This window comes from Trachypithecus francoisi, unplaced genomic scaffold (assembly GCF_009764315.1).
Source record: "Trachypithecus francoisi isolate TF-2019V2 unplaced genomic scaffold, Tfra_2.0 Lachesis_group1, whole genome shotgun sequence".
NCBI classification, from domain to species: Eukaryota; Metazoa; Chordata; class Mammalia; order Primates; family Cercopithecidae; genus Trachypithecus; species Trachypithecus francoisi.
Window position 1 is genome coordinate 69,100,361 of NW_022681454.1, and position 23,296 is coordinate 69,123,656.

Genomic DNA, 23,296 nt, shown 5'->3' on the forward strand with positions numbered 1-23,296 from the left:
GGAACTTACTCCCATTCACAACTTCCACAAAAAGAATAAAATACCCAGGAATGCAGCTAATCAGGGAGGTGGAAGATCTCTACAAGGAGAACTACAAAACCCTGCTCAAAAAAATCAGAGATGACAAACAAAAAAATGGAAAAACTTTCCATGCTCATGGGTAGGAAGAATCAATATTGTTAAAATGGCTGTACTGCCAAAACAAGTTATAGATTCAATGCTATTCTTGTTAAACTACCATTGACATTCTTCATAAAACTAGAAAAAATATTTTAAAATTCACTTGGAACCAAAATAGAGCCTGAATGATCCAAGGTAATCCTAAGCAAAAAGACCGAAGTTGGAGGCACTGTGCTACCCAGGTTCAATCTATACTACAGGGCTACAGTAACCAACACAGCATGGTATTGGTATAAAAACAGATGTGTTGACCAATGGAACAGAATATAGAACCAAGAAATAAGGCTGAACACTACAACTATCTGATCTTTCACAAATCTGACAAAACAAAGCAATGGGGAAAGAATCCTCTATTTAATGCATGTTGCTCAAATAACTGGCTAGCCATATGCAGAAGATTAGAACTGGACTCCTTCCTTGCGCTATATACAAAAATTAACTCAAGATGGATCAAATACTTAAATTGAAAACTAAAAACTATAAAAGCCCTGGAAGACAGTCTAGGCAATACCATTCAAGATATAGGCATAGGCGCAGATTTTATCATGCAGATGCCAAAAACAATTGCAACAAAACCAAAAATTGACAATGGGATCTAATTAAACTTAAGAATTTCTGCACAGGAAAAGAAACTATCAAGAGAGTAAGCAAAAATTCTACAGAATGTGAGAGAATTTGTGCAAGCTATGAGTCTGACCAAAGTCTAATATTCAGCATCTATTAGGAACTTACACAAATCTACAAGAAAAACAAATAGCCCATTTAAAAAGTGTGCAGAGGACATGAACAGACACTTTTCAAAACATACATGCAGCAAATACTCATGTGAAAAAAAGGTCAGTAGAAAAAGCACCAATCATTAGAGAAACGCAAATCAAAACACAATGACATACTACCTCAAACCAGTCAGAATGGTTATTAATACAAAGTCAAAAAATAGCAGATACTGGCAAGGTTGTGCAGATAAAGGAATCCTTCTATACTGTTGGTTAGAGTGTAAATTAGTTCAACCATTGTGGAAGACAGTGTGGTGATTCCTCAAAGACCTAAAGACAGAAATACCATTCGACCCAGCAATCCCATCATTGGATACATACTCCCCAAAATATAAATAATTCCACTATAAAGACACATCCATGAATATGTTCATTGCAGCACTATTCACAGTAACAAATCCATGGAATCAGCCTAAATGCCCATTAATGATATACTGGACAAAGAAAATGTGGTACATATATACCATGGAATTCTATGCAGCCTTAAAAAATAATGATATCACATCCTTTTCAGGGGCATGAATAGAGCTGGACACCATTATCCTTAGCAAACTAGTGCCAGATCAGAAAACCAAATACCACATATTCTCACTTATAAGTAGGAGCTAAATAATGAGAACACATGAACACATAGAGGGGAACAACACACACTGGGGCCTATCAGAGTGTGGAACGTGGGAGGAGGAAGATAATCAGGAAAAATAACTAATGGACACTAGTTCTAATACCTGGGTGATGAAATAACCTGTACAACAAACTCCCATGAAACACATTTACCTATGTAACAAACTTGTACCCCTGAGCTCAAAATAAAAGTTAACAAAGTAAGGAATGTATACATATACCTTTACATTTATGGAGAATATTTTGATAGATACACTAGTGCAATTCATTATGCAGTTTCTTTCTTTCTTTCTTTCTTTTTTTTTTTTAAATACATGGTATTGAAAAGCCTGTGCATCCAGTTAGGAATAAATAAACTTAATCCTTACCTCATACCGAATGCAAAAATTAACTCAAAATGGATCTTAGACATAATACAAAAAGTTAAAACTATAAATCTTTTGAAATATAGGAAAATATCTTTATGACATTGAGTAGACAAATAAACACTTTATTGAACAAAATAAGCACAGATAATAAAAGAAAATAATGATAAATTGGACTTCACCAAAATTAAGAAATTCCTGCTTTTTGAAAACCCTATTCAAAAAATGAAAAGACAACCCACAGTTTAAATAAATATGTTCAGAATGCATATATGTGAAAAATGATTTTAGACTATGTAACAAGTATAGTCTTCTAATCAAAATATATTAGCAACAAATGAACATTTACAAAAATAAACAAATATGCAATAAACACAATATTTTTATATAATTAACCTTCAGTAAAATTAAAAATAAAACTGCAGTTAGTGCTATTGCACACACACTAGAATGGCTAAAACGACTAAGACTGAAAGCTTTCACTGTTAACTGGATATAGCTCATCTGGAACTCTCATACATTGTAAATGGAACTGTAAAACATTACAACATTTTTGGAAAATATTTTGTCTGTTCCTTATGAAGTTAAGCATATATTATCTATCATGTATTTTAGAAACTGTACTTTTAGAATTTGTGTAAGATAAATGTAAATGTAAGTCTATATAAATGTTATATATAAATGCATGTAACAGCTTTATTAATAAGCCTCATATCTTGAAGCAACTTGTATAGCCATTAAGATATGAATAGGGTAACAAATTGTGGTATAGTTGTACGATCAAATACTACTTTTTATTAAATAAAACCATCTACTTGAAAATGTAACAAATTGGATAAATATCAAATTATCAAAATCAAGTATCAAAATATCACGCTTTGCAAAGGAAACCAGACACAAATGATACATACATATAGCACTGATATAAATATATGTATAAAGAACACACCTGTTCTTTAGTTACAAACGGCAAATTGATAGTTCCCTGGATTCCATTATGGAAGGTATGATTGACATGAAGAAACCTTTTAGGATGATACAACTGATCTATATCTTAAATGTATAGGTATTTATACAGGTGAATTTCTATCATTACATTTATCTGGAAATAAAATTAAAATATTTCATGTTATTTATTTATTTTAAATTATAGCTCAGTATTTCAACATAGTATATTTTAAATAGAAAAAAAGTTTCAAATAATGAACATTACAAAAACTGCATTCCCACTGTTTCACAGGAGGCAGCTCAGCTAATAACATCTATATTCCTGGTGGAAATGTCAATACCAACATTTGATTTTATTAATTGAAAAAGAAGATAGACAAATTGAAAACCAGAGAAATTCCAATCAGTTACTTAGCAGTTACAGCATTTCATGAGATATTTTTAGAGGATATATATTAAAACTTTACTATTTTTAATAAGATTTTGTCCTCAAACAAAAATGTTATCTTTAATTTTGTGAGTTGTAATGAACTATAAATAAACATAGACGTTTCATTTTGCTCTTTTAGTCTAACATACACACTAAGAAAGGGTTGAAATGTGTCCTTGGACTGTTTTTACTGTATTTCTTTTCCCAAGATATTACTCCCTACTTGTCAGTAAAAAAAAACAAATTTTTGTAAAAGTGTTTCCAAGGTCATAGGAGGAAACAGGAAAACAATATCTATCTAAAAACTTATTTGGTCATTTTTATTTTGAAATATTTTATTTTTGAGATTTCCCTAAAGGTGTTGTTGTACCCTAAGTCTCCAGGTTTAGCAGCAAAGAATGATTAACAAAAAATGAACAACAAATAGCCATTTGTATTATTTACAATATTACTATTATGGTTTTTATTTTGGTGATCTAATATTAGAGGAGCTCTGATATCTATTTTTTTTGTGTGTTCCTATTCTTGGAAAGCATTTTAGTGGCATGGAAGATTGAGAGAAAACTCTAGGGAAGAAAACCCACAGGGCACTATTTGCACAATATTTCAACAACTGCACTGCGTGGCCCTAGAGTCACTTGGAAGCGTTACAAAAGACATTAGAACCAAATGAATTGCAAAGACATGGATAGGGACAATTTATGGAAATATTATTAACCTCAAGTGTAGAGACCTGACAGGCATATGATCAGAACATGTTGATATGTACAAATACAGACATAATCAGAAATCCACCAAATCCTGATGCTGGCACCACATACCATGCCTTGATGAGAAAAAGAGGCTAAGAATATTGAACTTAGTTAAAATCTGAACTTGCTAAATTGAAAACAAACAAAAAATACACAGAAATATTTGGATGCATATTTTTTACTAAGAATTGACTTAGCATATGTTTTCACCAATAGGATTGTAAACTTGTGTTTAAAATAATTTGTTATAGAAAATTTGTTACAGAAAATTTCTTATATACCAATGTTTTACATTCCAAACATCTTACCCTCTACATTATTACTTAACAATGTTATCTATTAAACAATATTATAACTGTTTCTTTATTATAGTGATATTATTAGTGACATACATTTCAGTTAGCTAAGTAATCCTAAAGGATAATTTGATCATGATGTTCTCCTGATTGCCAAACTCAAATCAATGGCTTTCATGTCTAATAGAAAAACACAAGTGGCCACTCAACACACTAATTTTGCACCCTAAGACCTTCTTGCATGCACATTTACCACTAACCTAACTTAGCGTTTTTTTTGTTTTGTTTTGTTTTTGCTAAACCTGGAGTGGTCTTTACCACATATCTACTTATTCAAATTATCTCTGTTACTGAAGAACCATGTTAATGTTAATTTGTATCACCATGTGTTTATCACTCTGACCATACATAATTTGTAAAATTATAACCCAGTTATGATTAATAATCGTTCTAAATGTTTACCTCTCCTATGAACATTTGCAAATTCTACTCCATGCTTGTTGCAATACAGAGCCCAATTCCATAAACATTGTATTTATTTTAAAAAACAAAGAGAGATCCATATATAGTTGCATAATTTTATGTGTATACATATGATAAACACATACATATACACATTCTGTACATATATATTTACATATGCATACATTAACATGGTGGTGTTTTGAACACAATATATTCGTAACAAACATTTATGAAACTAAATTTATATTACTTCTATTTTCTTTTATTTAAAGTAAACTCTGGACCATACCATATTGGCTTGAAGATAAGGTAAAGGAAGAATTTCATTTCTTATTACCATAGTATTTCTACTCATGAAAATGCGTAGTTAGTTGTAATATTTATCACAACTTATAAATGCTTGAATATATTTATAAATAACATGGTGTAGGTTATATGCAAATATTTAATAAACTAAAAATAAGCAAATGAATAAAAAAAGAAATACACGCTGTAAAGTCTCGGCACTCATTTTGTTCATAACAAATTAAGTAACCAATATTTCTTCAAACTAATAATTTAAAAATTTGTATGAACAACCACTAACATTCTCAAATTCAATTTCTTAAACATTTACTGTGCATCATTTAGCAAATTAAATCTCTGCTGCATATAACTTCGTATTATAAAGAACACACCAATGAAAACACATACTAAGACAAATAAACTAACATGATGCATATCAGAATTTCAAATCAAGTAAAATCTAAATGCTTAATTAAATTAAGTAGCACTGAATAGAAAAAGGTATAACAAATTTTAAAGAGGCTAAGTAATTTGCTCTTCTTATGTGCATGTTCTATAACATTATTCTACAGGAAATTAAATAAAACATGGATTCATTACATAATAAGTTTGCTGTTAACTAAATCTAACAGTTAGAAATTTGATATTTTACAGCATTCTCTACATATATTTATAACTTAGAAATCCCTCAAGGTAGCTCAAGAGCCAATTAAAAGCTTACAAATCACTATGAACATTTTTTTTTTTTTTTCATTTGTAGTAAATTTCCCCAAGGGTACAAATGCTGCTTTGAAGTTTGGGATTTTTAATCCTATGTTCACCTGGGGAGACATATATATATATATATATATCTTCTGAGTGTTGCGTGTGCATATCTATTCAGGAATTTGGATTTGGCAGGGGAAATTAATATTATAGGAAATTGTTACTTCTTACTCTTTTTTTTTTTTCTGTGACATTATATTGTCAAGGTTTTGTTCAATCTTTTATCTTCAGTTTTTTTCAACCTATAGCTAAAGACAATTCCATGTATGTAAAATTCAACTTAACATTTTAGGAATCAATACATTTGGAGCAATTAAGGTTATAGCCTTAGCCAACTACTTCTATGCCCCAAACAGAAAATGACCGATATGTTATTCTACTTGAAAAGCAGTGGTGAAATTATCATTATTATCTGCTACCACAATTTATTTTATCAAAATTTACTTTTATCAAAATTTATGTACTATAAAAACAAGAGTAGAAGAACAGAACAAAAGTTAGATGCCAATTTACTTAGTTATTGGAAACAGGTTCCCCCAAATCTGGCCATAAACTGGCTCCAAAACTGGCTATAAACAAAATCTCTGCAGCACTGTGACATATTCGTCATGACCATGACTCTCACACTGGAAGGTTGTGGGTTTACCGGAAAGACAGCAAGGAATACCTGGCCCACCCACGGCGGAAAACCACTTAAAGGCATTCTTCAACCACAAACAATAACAGGAGTGATCTGTACCTTAAGGACATTCTCCTGCGGCAGATAACTAGCCAGAGCCCATCCCTTTATTTCAGCCCATCCCTTTATTGCCCATAAGGAATACTTTTAGTTAATCTATAATCTATAGAAACAATGTTTATCACTGGTTTGCTGTCACTGAATACGTGGGTAAATCTCTGTTTAAGGCTCTCAGTTCTTAAGGTTGTGAGACTCCTGATTTCCCACTCCACACCTCTATATTTCTGTGTGTGTGTTTTTAATTCCTCTAGCACGGCTGGGTTAGGGTCTCCCTGACTGAGCTGGTCTCAGCACTTAGCGTTTACTATTCTTTAAAAGTTTAACTGAGCAACATTTAGAGAAATATCATTTACTATTCTGACTATATATATGAAGCTAATAAACTATTACCAACCTTTAGGAATTATAAGAGATGATTTTAGTAATTTAGGAGAGTCTCCAGGGTGGACAAGTAAATCCAGCAATAAATAAGAAAGTGTAAGATAAGTTCTACAAATCCTATAAAACCCCTGAGCATAGTCACTGCAGGCTAAACAATCATCTAAAATAATTCATCCAATTGCCTGCTCAAATAGAGATGTGCTTCAGCTAGGGTGTCAAAATTCCATACATGTTATGAAATAAAGCAGTTTTTAGGCATCATATTTTTTAAAGTTCAATTAAGTTTAGAGACACAAATTTATCTTACATCAATGAATTAGAGTATGTCTATCCACACAACTTGCAGGTAATATGCTAGATATTATATAGATCTATGTATTTATATATAATTATAATCATAGGTATATGTCCAGCAGTTGTAAATTAATACAAGTTGCAATACAGAACAGTGTGGAAAGGAGAGTCTTTTCAATATATTATGGTAAAATAACTTAATAGAAATATGAAAAAATAAATTTACTTTACCTCTATGCTGAATTGCAGATCAAAAACCTACTTCATTTGGGTTGGACACTGATTTGTATTTCTAAGACCAGCTGAGCGGGCACAAAAGAACCAGCGAGTAGGCAAGGGTAGGAGCAAAGCTGCAAATTTATTTTTGGTCACCTAGCTTCAGGGAAGGAGGTGGGTAGGCCTCCGGCCTAGAGGTGGGTAGGCCTCCGGCAAAGGAAGCCAAGAGAGTCGCCCTGTGAGCTCTCGGGCAGAGTTCCTGATATAGTCCCGACTGGGGGCTGGGAAGTCCCCAGGGGCGCTGGCCAGGAGCGGCTTTTCTGGGAGTGGGAGGGCAATAGGCGGGGCACGGGCCAGTCGGGGGGCGTTCCGCAGGTGCGACCAGGTAAATCTTGGTCTCTTCAGATTGACGTCACCTGGCGCATGCCTGGTTGGTCTGCACCTTCCCGGGCGCCGGCTGCATTTTCGCAGGCACGGGAAAAGTTGGTGATGAAGAACCCGGAAGTGCGCCATCTTGCCTCCGTTCCTCCAAACAGACACCTATATTAAAAAGGTAAAACTGTATGATTTCTAGTAAAAATTATAGAATATTTTTAAGATTATATGAAGTGGAATGAAAAATTGTCAATAGAACACAAATATAATAAGCATAACAGAATCTAACACAAAATTAGGAATCATGTTTATCTCAACACCTTCTTATGAAAGTGAGCACGCAAGCCACAGAATTTCCGGAGATTTTTTTAATAATCATAACTGACAAAGGGATTGGAGATATATATATACACACACACACATATATACACACACACACACATGCATTAATTATATTTAATATATATTAAATATAATGAGAAATATACTAAGACAAATAAACTATCATGCTGCATACCAGAATTTCAAGTCAAGTAAAAATTAAATGGCTAATTCAATTAAGCAGCACCGCATAAACAAAGGTACAACACATTTTAAAGAATGCAAGTAATTTGAGCTTCTTATGTGCATGTTGTATAACATTATTCTACAAGAAATAAAATTAAATAGAACATATATATATATCCTATATCTAAATATGTAAATAAAAGAGTTGACTATGAAGTCTGGCATAAGTTATTTGTGAAAGAAGAAAGGAAGAAGGCAATGACTAGGGAGGGGCTGGGTGAATGCCATCTTAGATAGTTGCTATGGTCCTTTCCTTATTTGGATGGGGATTACATGAAAGAAGTTTTTGTGAAAATTAATTGGGCTTTGTACTTTTGTTTTGCAAAGTTTTCTGTATGTGTGCCATATTCCAAAACAAAAATCATTTTAAAATTTAAATTAACAATAACCAGCTATTCTTAAAAAATGCATTTGCCCACATAAGCTTTCTCATTAAATATAATTTACTTACAATTTTCAAATGGGCATATATTTTTAAATGTTAATAGTATTGCAACATAATGACCATATAAATAAAGCAGAAGTATCTTATGGGAACACCTCTATCCGCATGCCATCTCCCACGACCCCCAAAATCACAAGGGATACCTCTCATTCTTTCCCAAACAGTAATTACTGTTAATATATTGATAAATATTCTGTGTTTATATAGCTATTTTTGTCTTGTGTACGTGTTTGTATAAATGGTATAACACTATACACGTTGTTTTGAATATTGCTTTTTAAAAATGAAGTGAATTAGATGCAGTGGCATTGGAAATGTGCTGCTAGAAAATCCTTTATGTCTACATGCTGTGGGAAGTATAGTTGGCAGACAACCTGTAGCTGCTGTCCCTTTAGTATCCACTGCCTTAATCAGGAGGAAGCCATCTTCTATCTGGAATACTCTCAGCCAATGACAATCACAGCAGGGGTACAAGAATTGGACCATATCTGCCCAACACGGGTTAGATCTTAGAGGACACGTTTGGTCTAGTTCTGCCCTCAGCCTAGTTGAGATTTTTCCAAAACTACACTATTGTTTGAGGTTCTTATTACCCAAACTTTCCCTTTTTCCTTCCACAATTGTCAGATCTGACTCAAACTTTGCAGACTCCTTCTACCTAGTCCTGTTCCCTCCAATTTACCCTTTGTGGACTCTTATTCAATAAAACTTTTGCATGTCTAATGCTCTCTTGGTATCTGCTTATTGAAAAATACAAACTTAATTATTTTAAAACTGATTATAGTAATATATAATATAAATATAATGCAGTTTTTATTGCTATTTTCCTATTAATTTTTATTTTAATCTTTAAATAGTCATTTTTATGAACAATGCTGCAAGGAAAAATTTTGCTCATGCCAAGTCTGTAGACAAGTGCATACCTTTTTCTAAATAAACATAGAGAAGTAAAATTTCTAGGTCAAGAGTGCATACATTTTTAACTTTAATATATTGTTCTCCAAAAAGCAATCAATCATCATACCATAAATTAGGAGTACCTATTTCTTTATATACTACATCATCTCAATATTGAATATCTATCTGTCTATCTCTAATACAGCTGTGGTTAAGACCTTGGCCATTAATATAACCTCCAAAGGGCAAGTGTATAAAAAAGCCTACGAAGAATTCTGAAAACACCCATATTCAGAAGCTCAAAAGAAGAAGAAAGAAAATCTATACAATTCATTAAATGCCAGAAGTAAAGAACTGAACAAAAGTAAGTGTTAAATATTCTCAAATCTATTAAAATCTCATCATAAATGAAATAGAAGCACTGTTAGAAGAAGTAAATTATTGTTGACTTTTGTGACAGTTTCTAGTAGAGCAGCATCAGAATGTAGACTCTTTAGAACTCATTTTGTACAATGAGTTTTGTACAATCTTCCAGGCGTATCATCCATCTCTGCCACCATAACTGTGTGCCTTTTTGAGAGGACTGGTATAGTCAACAACACAGATGACTGGGATCATCTGGCTACATCATCATGTCTGTTTTATTAAATGTCTCTCATGGTGTCTTCTCTATGGTGTGGGACAAGGTGTCATAAAAAAAAAAAAGTCTTCACACTTTTTGTTGCCAATAGTAGGATGAGTCATTTATCTCCTCACTATCCTGAATCTTTCAATCTGTACTTTTTCAGATCTCTAGCCAGCCTGATTAGTCATTCACTCCTGTCATGGATAGCTTTAATTCAGATAATTCCCTTTTCCACAAAACCTTAATGTCTATTATCATGTCCATGACTCTGATAACAGGAAGAATTTCTTGTCTGGAATATTTTGTCTTATGTAAGCAATTCAAAAGAAACCCTCCATGAGATCAGAGGTGTGAGTTGACTTTAAAGCCTGAGTGCAACAATGGTAGGTGACATTGGGTTCTGTGCCACATTCTCATGTAAGACAAGCATTAAGGTACACATGATTTATTGAGAGTGTATCCCTAAGGGGAATTTCTTAAGGGATCAAACAATGATGTAGAAAAGGTGAGAGGGAAAAAAAAAAGAAAAAACAGAATGTTTTTCCAAACATCTAGCCATACGGAGACAAAGAAGATATCATGGACATGAAAATGTTGTAGATCATTTTTGAGATGCTGAATAAATTCCCTGATTACCAGACTGAATCCAGTTGAGGCCAATTTTATGAAAGGGCACAGCTGTGAGCTCTTAACCACCAGTAATCGTAACAATTGGTAATAGATGTGGAAGCCTGGTTAAGGAAATCTGAGCAATTCTGCCATTTCTGGTAGAGCAGCATCAGAATATAAAATGTTTAGAACCTCATTTTTATAATCTTTGAGTTGTAGTATTCGTCTCTGCCACCATGACTGTGTGCCTTTTTGAGAGCATTGATTTATTCAGCAACATAGATGACTAGTTTTCATCTGGCTGAATCATCGTGTCTATTTTATTAAGTGCATTAGCCATAATGACCCCTGCACACTTATGGTTTTAATATTTATAAAAGGTTCATGACCATATCATGGCACTTCTCTGAATTCACAATTTATATATCCAAGTGCCTACCTCATATCTCTTTACAGATACGTCAATGACACCTCAGCCCATCATGATCAATATTGTGCTCTCAACTTCTCTTGATAGATGGTTTGGTTTTCTTTTTTCTTTTTTTTTTTTTTTTAGCAAAAGGCACCTATATCGATCCAGCCATTCAAATCACAAATCTTGAAGCCAGGTTTGATATCTCCCTCTGCTACCACATCTGTATCCAGGCCACAGTTGTATTAGATATTGTTGCATTCCTGTCCATTGAAGCATGGTTCTTACCATTCTTGTTCCTGCTCTCAACCACCTACTGAAAGTGCTTGTGACTTTTCTTTGAGGTATTTCCCTAGTGCACTCAGCTGACATAATAGGTATGTTGGAACTAATAGGAAATGAATAATTTTAAAGCAAAATCAGTCAATAGTGGATGGAATGTGGAAGATTTATTCCCAAGCATCCTTAACGCTTGCATGGGACATTCATGAAAAATTATCTTCATGGTCTTCTGAAGACCTCCAACAAAAATGAGATCCTGAGGCCCACACTGGAAAACTTTTCATTAGTACACTGAAGAACTGGTTCCCATTTCTTTCATATCTTACTTTCTACCTCACTGACCAGTGCTTCCTTCAGTTACATCCAGAAAAGTACTTGAACTTACATCTGTGACTAAGAGTCTACTCCAGAGGAAACCAAACTAATAAATTTAAAAGTCTTAAAATTGTATTTGCTCAATGCTTAATTTTTTTGTGGTTAACTCTACCTGCATGGCCATACCATAAGCCCAGTTTACTACTATTTCTCACCTTGATCAATACTGCAGTAGCTTCCAAACTATTTTTTTCATCCTTCATTCTGCATCTCTTTAAGCATCTTTCTTACTGTAAAGCCTGAGATTTCTAAAATGCAAGTCTGATTATATATTAAAATTATTTAATAAATTACATGGCCAACATATTTTACATAGCATTCCTGTATATTGTCATTTAGCAGCTATTCTCACTCACATTCATGCACCATGCTGAATTGCAATGAATGAATCTAAACACTACATTTTCAAGATTCATTAGCAATCAGGCATAATATATAAATTATATTCTGCCAGTGAGATGTGTTTTCATAAATCTCAAAGGAGATTTTAAGGGAAAATATGTTAATACAGCCTAATGTATAATGTTGACACACAAGTATGAAAGACAGTGTTTGTGGTGGCTGGACTAAGCGTTTTATATTTACACATGTGTTTCAGTTGAGGTGATGATACCAGCAGCAGAGGCAATAGCAAACTTCTGATCTTTGGAAAGCTGTTGTCAAGGTGATCTGTATAGCCATGTAGCAGTATATCTAACTCACACTCCTGTTGTGATTCCAAGAACACTGAAAGCTCTTAATTTACTGTGTTAACTCTCTTCCTATTTGAGATACTTAGGATGGTTTTGTCTCAAACACTAAAATGTGATGATAAAAATAAGTTGGCATTTTGTTGGTTTGAATATAGTTTCTCAACCCCAATATCAACAAATCTCTTTATTTTTCCGGATTCTAGTCATCCTGAACTTATTATTATTGTTTGTCTTATCTGTCATGTCTCCTACAGATATAGTGTTACTTCTTTCTTGGACATCCACTTTGTCCTGAAACCATTTCAACAATGACTATTCTCCATTGTCATCAGAGAAAATCAGTTCTTCAGGGAAGCCTCTCTGCAGTCCTACTTCATTAAATCGTTTATTAAATTATCTCATAAAACAAAGAATTTTTATAGAAATATATTTTGATAATGCTCACTTTCAGTGTGATTATTTGAAGAGTATATTACTCATCAAACCAAGTAATATGTTTTGTAGCTAAGAGTAACTCTATCGACTCTCACATTCCTTGTCCCTAGCCCACTGCCTAGTCAAATGTAGAAATTCAATAGTTTCTGATGAAGTCTCACTGTTGATGAGAGATTTAGAAAAGAGAGAAATCACAATAAATGAAACGAGATATATGAAGAAGAGGCTAGAAATGAGATACAAACCTTGAGTTGGCATTTTATGTTAAAGTACCTGTCCCATTAAAATAGAACACGAAAAGGAAAGGTAAACATAAACTTTTAAAGTTGATTAACAGTATGTCAGAAATTAAAACACTCATATTTTCTCCATGAAGTAGAAGGCTAAGGAGTCTGTTGGCCTAATTGGAGTTGTAATTGGGAAGTGATTCAAATGGATGGAAACATACTGGAAACAGCTACATTCTTAATGGGAAAGAAAGTTGACCAGGGAAATGAAAGACCTAGGGGAATTTTAAAGACTCATTTCTGAACAGAAACAAAATATCTGTAGAAACACCATTCCACACATTTGAATGAACAGTCACCTAGTTGCAATGAATAGGAACAATTTAATTGATCCAGGATCTAGATGTTAAAGTATGTTTGTGGTAGAATAATAATAGGTCTAGAGATACATGAACATAAAATCAGAGTATAAAAAAATTGAAGCTAAAATTTCAAAGTTTCTTAGAGTAAAAGAGACTTCACATTTTTTAATATTCTCCCTTATGCCTCAGTTACTTTGGCATGAATTGGGTCACTTGCTTTACACCGATCCATCTATTGTGACTGATTCATTCTAGACTCAGGGCCACTCCTGCTTAATTGACGCTAGGTTGTGATCCCATCACAAAAAAGGAATATATTTTCTCACATAAATACCAGAGTTTATAGGATCAGATGAGAGGAAATTGAAAGCTGGTTGGTCTTTAGATATAATAAACCATGTTTTAAATTGATTTTACCTACACACTCTCAGGAACATAACATAGAGTCTGTCCTTGAATATAGCATTGAACAAAAAGATAATCTGAAGTCAGAAGTTGAAAATCAGCAGGAGATGATTCCTTTTTGGAATACATAAAATAAGATTAGTATTTGAGGCCGGGAGTTGTGGCTCACACCTATAATCCCAACACTGTGGGAGACCGAGGCGGGTGGATCACTTGAGGCCAGGAATTCAAACCCAGCCTGGCCAACATGGCGAAACCCTGTCTCTACTAAAAATACAAAAATCAGCCGAGCATGGTGGTGCATGCCTATAATCCCAGATGCTCGAACTTGAACAAATCACTTGAACCTGGGAAGTAGAGGTTGCAGTGAGCTGAGATTGCACCACTGCACTCCAGCCTGGATGACAGAGAGAGATGCTGTCTCAAATAAATAAATAGATAGATAGATAGATAGATAGATAGATAGATAGAGTTTAGGATTTGATTTATTCAATAATTTTTTACTCCTCACCTATTGTGCTCCAGAAACTCTACGTGGAATGAATTGATGAATATGACGGATAAATATTTTCTGGTCATGTGGGAATTACATTTTAGTATGAGATTAAAAAATGACAACATAATAAACAAGTAGGTTTTATAGTAGTTTATAATGGTAAGGTTGTTATAGAAAAACAGTGACAGTTTACCAGGAGTGGAGACTGCATGTCCAGTGCCAAGTGGCATAGTAGATTTTTAAGTAAGGTTCTCGGAGTATGCTTTATTGAAAAGAGACTCCTACTAATGGAAGAAGGTAGGCAATGTGAATGTCTGGGAGAAACCTCATTCTACTTAAAGAAGACAGCCAGTGAAAAAGTCCTGAGTTTGACTCTGTGCAGTGTTTTCACTAAATAGTAAACGATCTGGTGGTTATGACTGGAGCAGAGTGTTCAAGAAAGAATTGTGAATTAAAAAATATCAGTGAGTTAATGATATTTTGATGGAGAGATCTTATCTACCAAGCACTTATCTACCAAGGCAAATAAGCCTGCTTCATAGAAAGAAGGTCTTAGATGAGTAGATGATGTAAGACATTTAATCCTGTACCACCTGCAGCAAGTATAAAAATCCAGTGTTCTCTCATATGCAATGGCATAATAAGATGGAAATGGGTTTAGAGAGACAAAAGTTTTGTGGCTTATTCTTTTTTGTGTTTTAGCTTCAGTTTCTAATAATGAAAACAATGTTAAAAAAAGAAAATTGTTCTCTGATAAAATAGATTATTAAAACAAATAAAGTGGAAAAAGAAAAGATACTTAAATATAAAACTTCACTTATTATCACATCATCTTAATAAGCAAGCTATGGTAGCATATTGCTTTATTTTGTATTAGGCCATTCTTACATTGCTGTAGAGAAATACCTGAGGCTGGGCAATCTATAAAGAAAAGAGGTTTAATTGGCTCACAGTTCTGCAAGCTGTACAGGCATGGCACTAGCATCTGCATGACTTCTGAGAAGGTCTCAGGTAGCTTTTACTCATAGTAGAAGTTGAAATGGGATTAGACACATCACAGACTGAAAGCAGGAACAAGGGAGAGAGAGGGGATGGAGGTGCCACACTTTACAACAATCCGATCTTGAGGAAACTCACTCACTATGGCATGGACAGCACCAAAATATGAAGGATCTACCACCATGACTCAATCACCTCCCACCAGGCCCCAGCCCAACACTGGGGATTACATTTCAACATGAGATTTGGGCACAGACAAATACACAAACTACATCAATTCTCTGGCAATATTTAGCATATATGTCTTTATACATTTAAAATGCATTATTATAATTCTGAGCCCCGATTTTTTTTCATAGTTAACTGATTATATGCACTTTATAGGTTGCTACATTATCTTTTACAATAGATTTTTAATAGCTATATGATATTCAACTAAGTAGGAATAACATAGTTGTACTTTTATTATTACTGGAAATAAAAAACTCTAAAAAGTCACAATTCAATAGCATTTTACACATTAGTAGGTTATTAATAATTTATTATGAACACATTAAACCCAAACTCCCTCTCTTTCCATTTCTCATATATCTGGGTTTAAGTATAAAAATAGTAAAATCAATGTGGTAAAGGGTTGGCAATGATTATTTTAATTAATTTAAATTATTTCAAATCAATGTCTACCTATCTTTCCCTAATAATACTGGTTGACTGTTTTTCTCTAAGTAGTGAATATAGTTGGCTTTTTGAAAATACATGAATATATCTTGGATCAGTTCAACTGTGGATAGTACATGTGTCAATCATGAAGCCATTGTGTCAGCTCCAAGGCATTTCATTCTTTGTTTTTATAAATCAGTTTGTATCATATGCAAGTAGGAAGGCACAGCAACATGTAGATTTGGACTCAAGAAAATTGGAAAAAATAAAAATTTGCTAAGACAGATGAATATTCATTAGCTTTGTGAAACAACTATGTCAACTAGTTCATAATAGTTTATATATTAACTCCAAATATGCATCGGTATATATGTATATCAATGTATATTAATATGTGTATATCAGAGGGTTTGGTTTAAAAATGGAAGAGTTAAGTAAAGAGAAGTTTTGAAAAATGTTTGTAAAAAAAATAACTTTAGCAGTATTAAGAGAGAGACTTATAATTTGATCAAAAGACCAGATGTGGAGTAAGAAGCAAAGGGATTCTAATGTAATAATTGTATTTATTTTCGTATTATTTTATATTGAATGTATACATAATATACTCATGAATAATAAGTTATATTTCAAATTCTACAGGAAAAGGAATTTCCTTACCTTTAAACATTCCAGTGTTTTTTCAACTAATATTTATATAATTAGAATGTATGATATTTACTTCTTCCATTGCTTTTATCAGCATTATTACTTTATCTAGTCATAGACAATATTTAATAACTTACTAGTTACAGAGATTTTCAAATGGTCTGACCTTAGAAATTTCTAAATAAGTACACATTTAGTTGTCTTATGTTATTTATTGGGTAGCATGCATGTACAAGATGCTTTATTATATAATTCAACCAAATACCTATATTCAAATAGCTACCCTAGAAAATCTTCACATACTCTCATATATAAACACAAATAACTCATAACTCTTGACGGATAGTTTCAAAGAGAGGAAAAATGAAAGGCACAGATAAGTATGATAAAATATATGTTATATAAAAACATAAAACATAGGATAGAAATAAAGATAAGTAAATTATTAACTCAAACTTCATAGTTTTAAGGATGTTACAGTAAAAAATTCATAGTAGATGTTTCTTGACCAATGAGTAGAAATATTTTGTCTAAAAAAACAGGAAATAATGTTCAGACATATAACAGTATAATAGTTTGATATAATATTTCACAATGCATGTTCATGTACTTTGTGCTCATATGTGGCAGGGTTTTTATCTGTTGCAGTGCTTAGCTGAAAATAATGGAAGCAGATATTGATTAACTCAGATGAGAAGATATCTGATATCTCACAGAACCAATGAGGAGTCAAGAGAATCAGTTTCATAAACCAAGCCAGAAATAAGTACGAATACAAAAAAAAAAAAAAATTAGCTAGTTATGGTATTACCTGGGGTCCCACTGTAACTTGGTATTTAATCCCCCATTGTACCTAGAATTCTGTTATTATTGCCATTGTTGGACTTTTCTGTTACTTTGCTTAATTTCTTTAAGATTCAGACAGTTGATAGCAACACTTGATTAACAAACTGTTGAACATAAATATCTACGGAAACAAGAAGGAAATTTTTGACACCTTTTGGGTGCCCAATGTGAAATAGGTAACCGACACAAAGAAAATGTCCTCTATTATGTGAAAGAGAGTAAGGATGAGTTTCAAATAATAAACAGACACAATACTGGGTAGAAAGCTGTATGCTATTACACAAAAATCAGACTTTTGTTTTAGGCAATAAAAAGGCATGACTGCATCTTAAGTAGAATAATTCATCTTACCACAGTTGCATTTTAGAAATAACTTTAGTAACAATTTGGATGAACATACTGTAACTATGAGGGTCTATTGAAATAGAATTCAAGAGACTCATGATATCCCTGAAGACAGATAAGTGTCTTTATTAGCACAATGGTACTGGTGTTGGTGAGAATAAAAACAAAGAATGGATGTAACAGTTATTTTGAAAGCAAAATATGGAGAGCTTAGTAACTTACTGAATATGAGCGATAATGGAGACAAATGAATGAGAGACAACGTATAGTTTCCTAAATTGGCTAATTGGATAGTTGTGATATTATTGAATGGCAATTAATTTAGTTTTGGACTTACCATATTTGAAATACATTGAACATTCAAGAATTTGAAAATATTAATCCACAGGTTGGAACCGTAGTATTGACAATCTTTAACATAGGCAGCACTAAAACTCCAAATATACATGCAGAAAGATGGACCAGTAAAAAAAGGAAGAAAAAAAAGGTAAGTGTTTTAATGAAAGTCAAGGAAATAGGCTTCCAAGATTTAACAGGAAGGCAGCTGTGTTATATGATTTTGAAATCAAAGAGAAAAGAAAGTGAAAAGATGCTAGAAGTTTAGATATTGCCGGGCGCGGTGGCTCAAGCCTGTAATCCCAGCACTTTGGGAGGCCGAGACGGGCGGATCACGATGTCAGGAGATCGAGACCATCCTGGCTAATACGGTGAAACCCCGTCTCTACTAAAAAAAATACAAAAAACTAGCCGGGCGACGAGGCGGGCGCCTGTAGTCCCAGCTACTCGGGAGGCTGAGGCAGGAGAATGGCGTGAACCCGGGAGGCGGAGCTTGCAGTGAGCTGAGAGCTGGCCACTGCACTCCAGCCTGGGCGGCAGAGCAAGACTCTGTCTCAAAAAAAAAAAAAAAAAAAAGAAGTTTAGACACTAGTTACTGATATCCTTGACAGAGAGGTTTCTTTCAAGTGGTAGAGAGAATTTCAAGGGTTAAATAATGAATTTGTGGTTTAAAAAATCTAGAAAGTTTTGTTTAACAATATATTTTTAGAATAAATATATTTATTTATTTATTATCCCTGGGCACCATAGTGAGACCCCCATCTCAACATAACAAGCTCAAAATAAATAGCTGGGCCTGTTGACTCTTGCTGGTAGTCCCAGCTACCGGGGGTAGGGAGGACAATGAGGTGGGAGGATCCCTTGAGCCTGGGAGGTCGATGATAACTTAAAAAATAGGTTGATAAAAGGAAAGGATTATTTAAAACATAACTTACAAGGCAGTATTCTTATAATGTAGAAAATAGATTCACTATTTTAGTCCTAGTTTAGTCTAATATGATTTATTTCTTTTATTAAGTAGACTGATTTAATGTGATTTGAATTATGCACTGTTTAAGAATTCATACATTTATTGCATACTTATTTAGTGTATGTTAATGTTATTGATTATAGCAATCTTAAATATTTATGTTTAACCACTTAATATATAATAATAACTTAGAAAATTATACTTATGGGATAGGTCCTGAATTTTATAAATGTTTGCTTAAAAAAGCACAATATAAATAAATCAATTCATTTGAAAGGTAAAGGTTTGAAATAGACAAAGATTGAAACTATCACAGGTGCCAAGAACGTAAAATTTATTTTAGAATCATTGTAGGTATTAAACATTGTTTAATATGTTGAAAAATATATTTGAATAAAAAGGAGAGGTAAAAAGGATAAGACTAAGAGAAGATATTATATTCAACCTCTGTAAAGGACACTAGGAGACAAATATCTCGCTTTATTTTATCAATTTTTAGTTGATTCTGGAATCCTAATCAATAAGCTCGCAAAAAAAGAAAGTAATAGAAACTCTGCAATACAAAACGTATTTGCAATGCTCTGAAGAATAACTGAAATATTCGTAAAACAGTATGTCTTCAAATAACTTGGAGGTCCTCCCCAAGGTGTGGCAAATTGGTGTACAAGTTATGAGTTACCAGTGTCCCTGGGCACTGACTGCTTCAGCATTTGAGACACTGGCCCCTTAGGCTGGCTGCTTTCAGACTTGAGAAGTCTAGTTTAACCTAATGTTTCTGCAAAACATTATACTTTGTGTGTATCATGATGAAAAAAGTTTGTGAATCATTGCTTTAATCAATAAAGTTTTTGATAAGTACTATCATTTCAATACGTTTTTCCCCTGAAAACAAAGGAATGAAAATGAAATGTCAGCTACTTTACTATATTTTTTCTTACAATGAAACCATGCATGATCATTATGGCAAATGTATACGAACAATCATAGAACACAAAGAAAATCACTCATTACTCTTCATTTTAAACATATGTGTTGTAAACATTTTGAGACATTTTGTTCAAGAGGTGTGCGTGTATGTGTGTGTGCGCTTAAAAAATAAACCTCTATATATTTGTTGAATTAATTCATGCTTATGGTGAAAAGTTAAAATAAAGGCATAGAAAATTTGGAATTTAAATTTGGATTCTAAAGTTTGTATTATAATAGTACCAGTACTGAAGAGGGTGAAAACAGTGCACCATTGATGGAAAAGGGTTTTATGAAATGCCCATGAAATGGCGATTGTGTCGAAGCTTCATTCTTTTCAGGAGCAACACAAACTGTATGGCTCAAAGAAAATCATTTAATTTAGGCTGCCATTTAAATAATAAAATTTATATAAAAACTGTTATAGCAGGTATTCTTTTTTGGCATTTTCCTTTTAATTATATCAGAGATATAAGTTACATCATTATAGAATCATAGTCTGTAAAACTGTACTATTAACTATTATATTCAGGAGTAGTTTTGAAAATTAATTTTCATCAGTGATTTATGTCCAGCAAAATAATAGGTTTATTTCCATATGACTGTTGTTAGTCTAATGTCTTTATTACATATACACATTTCAAGAGTTGTTTGTGTGCACAGGCATGTCTTCTAGTCTCTTGGGAAAATAATCAATGTAAGTTATTAGTTCCCGTGTACTACTTGTATATATACTTTTCATTTTTCTGTCACCTAATGAATCCTCTGGAGGTGGCATTTGCTTTGATATTAACATATTTCATGGTGTCTTAATTTTAGTAAATCTGATTGACATTTGGATTTTTTTATAATGGAAATAGCATTTTTGTGTTTTTATAAAGGAAAATTAGGCATGTGTTTCATAAGATGATAGTAGGTGGATTATTCTTTCTTAAGAATTTTTGATTTTGCAACAGTTCAGGTTACAATATTACTCCAAATATATTGTTTCTTCTTTATTTGTTAATTATTTAAGTATGCAGAATTAAGTTGATTGAATTCTTCAGTTAATGATACACTGTGTTCATGGGTTAATGTAAGACTCTTATTTGGCATCATGTTTTATTAGTATTATTGTATTTCTCATCAATAATGTTATCAATATGAGATAAGGCCGCTGTTATATATATGCTGTGATCTAGGCATACCTAATTAAGTGAATCAATAAACTCATACCACTCCAGAAGAAAGTGGTTAAATAACATCATATGATTTACTTTAAGAGAAATAAGTTTATATGACAAATCACTAAGGTACAGGAAAACTTTAATCAGTTTTATGCTCACAAAACTATAAAATAGGTTATAAATAGATTTGAAAAAATGTTACTGATAATTAGATACTTATATTATATGAAACATCTTTATTTTTCATTTTGCTGCTTTTTCCTTCTTAAATCCAGAATTCAAAATTGAATACATTAGGAATAAAGAAATTCCATCCACATTACTGCCCCTTAAACTGATATTCCAATATAATCATACACACCCATACACACATATTCATAGTTAAAAACTAGATGAAAGGCTATACCAAAACTTTAATTTCTGTAAGTCTATTTGTGCACAAAAGTAAAGAGGAACATATACATGTGTGTATCAAAAATTCTTGCTGTATATATGCTGGGAGTGAGAGTGAGTGAAAGAGATATTTATATTAACACAAGCCAGACAGTGGGTGATGAGGAAAATAGATAAACCAATGAAGAATCCTAGATATCCAGCGTGATTAACTGAATAAATTATGTGTTCATGAAGAAAGACAAATTTCATGTTGTACTGGAAAGTGGATTCTATTTTGGAATTAAGTTTGACCTGCATGTGAAACATTAATGGCACCCTGTAGGCAACTGGCTAAATTAATGAAAAGTTCAGGGAGAGATCTGGATTAGAGATAAATATTTGGAAATTACCTGCATGTAAATGTATTTAAAACCATGGACATAAATGACTCATTTAGCGAGAAATGACTCATTATCTAAAGAAATAGGGGTACAACGGGTCAGTAATTTCAGAGAGTAGGAGTATAGATGGATAAATGTGTCTAATCTTATTCTCCCTGGATAGGAGAAAAACAAACATTTGATGCACTCATTACAACTAAGCAGTAGTATTGAATGTACCTGATAGAAATTTAAAATAAATCCAATACCTTACGTTGGGTAATTAAAAAAAAAAAAAAAAAACCTACAGTTGATTAGATACAGAAAGGAGAAAATTGATATTTGAATTGAAACATTATTATTATTTTGTTAGATAAGTAAGATGAGATCGCAGAGAGAAAAGGACATTGATATTAAAGCTGACTATAAAGAGGTGTTTAAAACTGTAATCATGTGATCTCAGATGAGCAACAACAGAAGTAAAAACACTGTGTAGGTCTATAGGTTAGAATCTTAATGAGATTGAAGAATTTGTTGAGGGATATATTTGAATAAATGAGCCAGGGAAAGAGAAGTGGAGTTTAAATAGTGAGATGCTTGTTAACAGGACTAAATGTAGCATAGTTGCTGGTGTAGGATGTATCCGTGGAATTGGGTTACAAAGGTTCAATGTGTGTAAATGAGGGCTATGTGTTTGAGGAGAAAGAAAGATGCAAATGACCTATACTTCTGCTATAAAAATAATTAAGAGGCAGAAATGAAAATTAATTTTAAAAAATTAAATTCTATTCCATTCAGTTAAGCTGACCTGTATCCATTTAGTAACTGATGCACCAAGAACTCAAAATAATTGTTTAGTCCTTTCTTCCTTTGGAATATATCCCATCT